This window comes from Micromys minutus (assembly GCF_963924665.1).
Source record: "Micromys minutus genome assembly, chromosome: 16".
In the NCBI taxonomy this organism is placed as follows: Eukaryota; Metazoa; Chordata; class Mammalia; order Rodentia; family Muridae; genus Micromys; species Micromys minutus.
In genome coordinates, this window is record NC_137985.1 from 45666206 (window position 1) to 45670914 (window position 4709).

The window sequence follows — 4709 nt, forward strand, 5'->3', positions numbered from 1 at the left end:
AGAGAAGCCTCAAGGACACTGGGCCAGAAGGAAGTCTTTATGTGACATTTCCATAGCAACCCCCTTTTCATGTTTGTGCATCATAGGCACAACATACAGGAGTGCATGTTCTGTTACATGAATGCCATGTGGGGAAGGGCTCCAGACTTCCTTGCCAACTAGCTTTTTTCTGCATGTTAACCTGGTACAGCTTTCTGTGATTTCCACGCTGCTGTCTGTCGCTGTAAGAGATGCTCCCAAGAGGATCAACGAGTCTGCTGATCACTGGTGATGCTCTTCACTGAGGAAGACAGGTGGCTAGGAGACACTGGGCTGTCCCCCAAGCAATTCAGGGCATGAGCCACATTCACCCAAAACTGCTTCCATAGTATAGTTGAGGGGACTGTGCAGGGGCCTGAGCCTTCTTCAAGATTCCCTTTAACTCCATACCGATCCTGGAGTCTCCCTGAGCCTCAGTTTGAACTCTTTAGATCATGGAGTGATGGTCTGGAGGCTGGCCAAAGTCACTGCCAGCTCCAAGCGGCCACGAGGAAGCAACAGGCAGAGCTTTGCCTGGGGGGGGGGTGATTGGCCGTGCTGTGGGGGACAGGTAATGAATGTCTGTGCCTCCGGCATGGGGGGGTTACTGGATCAGAACAGGGAAAAGACAAGGAATTGTGGGCTCTTAAGTTTGGAAGCTTGTTTAAGATGAAAGCTGGGGAAAGAGAGAGGAGTGACCTGGGGAGGGGTGGGCGGTGGCAAGAGAGCTGGCTGGGTCTGGAAAAGATCAGTTATTGCTGAGGTCAGTGAGACCTAGGGTGGTGGTACCCAGGGAAGGTCAGAGAGGAGCACCAGAGGGAAGAAGGTACAGGCAGCCTTCCACAGCAGAGCAGGAGGTCGTCTGCCAGTCAGCCGCCATGAGGAGAGGTTCGGTGGGCTGGCAACCGAGGCCAATGAGAACCGTCTCTTAGTCACCTGGGGACAAAGGCTACATGTCTCAACAGAAAGTCAGTACCGGGACACAGTGACTAAAACGCCAGAGAATGGGAGAGGCTGCTCTAGCTGAGTTTGAGACTTTCAATATAATTTCCTCTTGCAAAACGAACACAGCTACCATGGCTGTTATTCTGTCTGCCAGAGTCCCTCTGTCCACCTTCTTGGCAGCTGCCCAAAAGGAAGAGGACTAACCTACGGGAGCCACCAACCTTGGGTTTCCTGGCCTTTGTTCTGTGGGTAAGTTAGGTCAGTTCAGGGTGATGGGGGGAGAGCAGAAGGTGGTAAGAGGTGTTTGTGTGTGTGTGTGTGTGTGTGTGTGTGTGTGTGTGTATGTGTTATGAGTGATACAAGTATCTGTGCTCACGGGTGTGTAGGACTTTAAGAGAGCCAGGGGGTGTCAGGTGTTTCCTATTTCTTTCTGCCATGTTCCTCTGAGTCCTCATGATTATCTATTGAGCTAGGCTGACTGTCCAGCAAGTCCCAGTCATCCTCCTCTGATAGGCCTTTCATGCGTACCGGGGATTTGAACTCAGGTCCTCGGGCTTGTACAGCAAAGCACTCTTGCCCACTTGCTCACTTCTTTAGCTCTGAATTTGGAATTTTGATGTCTCTCCGTCCCTCCCTGTAGCTACACTTTCAGCAGCAGCGAAGTCCTTGTAGCTAGCTGCATCCACCTCTTACTGAGCAGCTCCTCCCTGGCCCTGGAAAGAAGTCCCCAACCACAGAGGGGCCATGGGGACTGTGAGGGTTTGCCACCACTCAGACCTGAATGCAGCTCCTGGTTCTTCAACTTGGAAACTGCATGATCTTGACCATGATGTTCCATCTCTCACGACATTGTAGATAAGGAATGAACTGGGTAACTGGGAAGATATCAGTGGGAAAGGTGCTCTGAGGTCCCATGACACATAAAGTAAAATAAAAATTAAATGATTAAAAGAAAAACCTTGAAAAAGATTTTTACTAAGCTGAGTTCTTTTTAAAAATTCTTGGTTTGACTTAAATTTATTAGTTGTCCTTTTAAAGGGGACAGTGGGCAGATAACAGCCTATAACCCTCTTCTTCCCTTTAGCCCTGGTGTCTGTCTTTGTATCTCTATCTCTCTTTTAAAAGATTTATTTTATTTATATGAATACACTGTAGCTGTCTTCAGACACACCAGAAGGGGGCATTATATTTCATTGTAGATGATTGTGATCCACCATGTGGTTGCTGGGAATTGAACTCAGGACCTCTGGAAGAGAAGTCAGTGCTCTTAACCACTGAGCCATCTCTCCAGTCCTCTATCTCTCTTATAAAATATGATTTAGATTTGGACTTTATCTGTGTGAGTGTTTGTGACTGTCCTGAGTGCAGTGTCTGTAAAGTCCACAAGAGGGCACCAGATGTCCTGGAATTGGAGTTACAGATGGTTGTGAACTGCCAAGTGGGTGCTGGGAGTTGAACCTGGATCCTCTGCAAAAAACGGCCAGTGCTCTGAATAAATGAGCCATCTTTCCAGCCCAAGCCCAGTCTTGTTTAAAGAAATGTCTTCTGCAAGTGACAGGTACTGTCTGGCTACATTTCATGGAGTATACGTGTTGGCTCCAAAGGCATCTTAGTAAAAGCAAAGCAAAAACCTTCCCTCTGAGATCCAGTTTCTGTAAATGAGTTCTCTGTGGTTCACACTGCTTGCTTTTGGGTTCCTTTACACTCTATACTGGATCACCCGCTGGATTTACATATGGATAGTTTACCTGCAAAGTATTTTCCAAATATTGTCATCTTTGGGTGTCTTGGATTCTTTTTTCCATTGTGTGTATATTTTAAGATTTCCAGTAGAGTTTTCATTTGCCAGACTATATGAAAATGATCACTTAATCAATGCTATTGGCTATTGTTATAGAAGAAAGTACTTTAAAACACAAAACCCCCTTTTGTCTTTGTAAACATCTTTGAATGCTTGCAGGTTAAAATTGAGCATAACTCAACCTTTTGAAGATTTAAAATGCAAACAATAGATGCCCAGAATGACATTTTAATTTTTTTATCTCTCTCTCTTTCTCTCTGTGTGTGTGTGTGTGCGCGCGCGCGCGTGAGTACATGGTGTGGCGACTTGAATGGGAATGGCCCCCATAGGCTCATATCTTTGAATGTTTGGTTTCAATCTGATAGACTATTTTGAAATGGTGTGGTCTTGTTAGAGAAGCTGTGTCACTGGGGTGGGGCTTTACATTTCAAAAGCCTATGCCAGAAATCTGAAACGGAACCGTCCAATAAAGGGGCAGACAAAAGCCCTGAACAAGACATTTTTCACCACTGAATGAAATCTCCAGAGTTAGAAATGGGTTGCTAACCAGAGGGGCCCCATGGAAACCCCTAAACAACCCAAGGCTATCGGTGTACCCTCTACAAACTGAAGGTAAGACCCTGTTGTTGAAAGCTGATACCTGCCCAAAGCATTTCCTCTTCTGGCTAGCATTTGTGACTCTGGAAGGCGCTCTACACACTCCCAGGTAAATGCCACACCAGCTACAAACTCTGCAAACCACAGGTAGATACACTGCAAGATTCTGATGCAAGTGTGGCGTGAAGGCTGAGGAAGTGACCGACCACCTAGTCTTGCTCCATCTTGTAGATAAAATGAGATAAGATGTAAGCTCTCCAATGCTTTCTCCTCCTGCCTACTGCCTGGAGCCACAGTCCAGATGATTATGGACTGACCATCGAAACTAAGCAAGCCCCCGAACTACAGGTTTTCTCTTACAAGTTCCCTTCATCTGGGCAGTGGAACAGTAAATAGGGCACAGGATGCGAGTGGAGGTCAGAGGACAGCTTTCAGGAACCAGCAGGTGACATATTCCCGGGATCTGACTCAGGTTGTCTGGTTTGGCAGCCAGCACGTGTTTGCCTGCTAAGCCATCTTGCCAGCCGTAGAATGCATTTAAAAGATAGGATTTTCTTTCTCAATCACCCATTATTGATTTCATAAGTAGATAATGCGGAGGATTACTCACAAGCAGAGAATGGTGACTCTTCGGGTGGTTGGCTTTTGAAACAAACAGGAGGTGGTTCTGGCTGGCTTTTGTACTTCATATCCCTGAAGGAGAGCTGGGCACAAGGCAAGGCGGTCTGTGTCTGCAGCTAGCTGCCTCTAGTGCTCCAACGTTTGGAAACCAGTGTATTATGTAATGGATACTATTGGGTCTGTCGGTCCTTATTTGGCTGGCCTACCTTGACCACAAATTTAGATTTAAGCAGAGACACATACAACAAAGAAATTAATATCCTTCCCTACAACCCCCCCCCAATGTAAAACCCTGCATTGTGACATATTTAAAAAAATATCTGTGTCTCATGAAAAGGTACAAATGTTCAACTAGAACCCAGTTTGTGTGCCTAAGACAGTGGTTCTCCAACTTTCCAATGCTGCGACCCTTCACTGCAGTTCCTCGTGTTGTGGTGACCCCCACTATAAAACTATTTTTGTTGCTTCTTTATAATTTTGGTACTGTTATGAATCCTAATGTAACTATCTGATATGCAGTACAACTGACATTAGACTCCCAAGGGGGCCACAACCCACAGATTGAAAACCAATGGTCTAAAGAAACAAAGCTTTCTTTAAAAAAGCTTTTTGATTTTTTAAGAATCTATTGTTATTACAAGGGGATTGTGCATGTGAGGTCAGAGGACAACTTTGTGGAGTTGCTTCTTCCAATCTACCGTAATGTGAGTTCTGGGGATCAAACTCA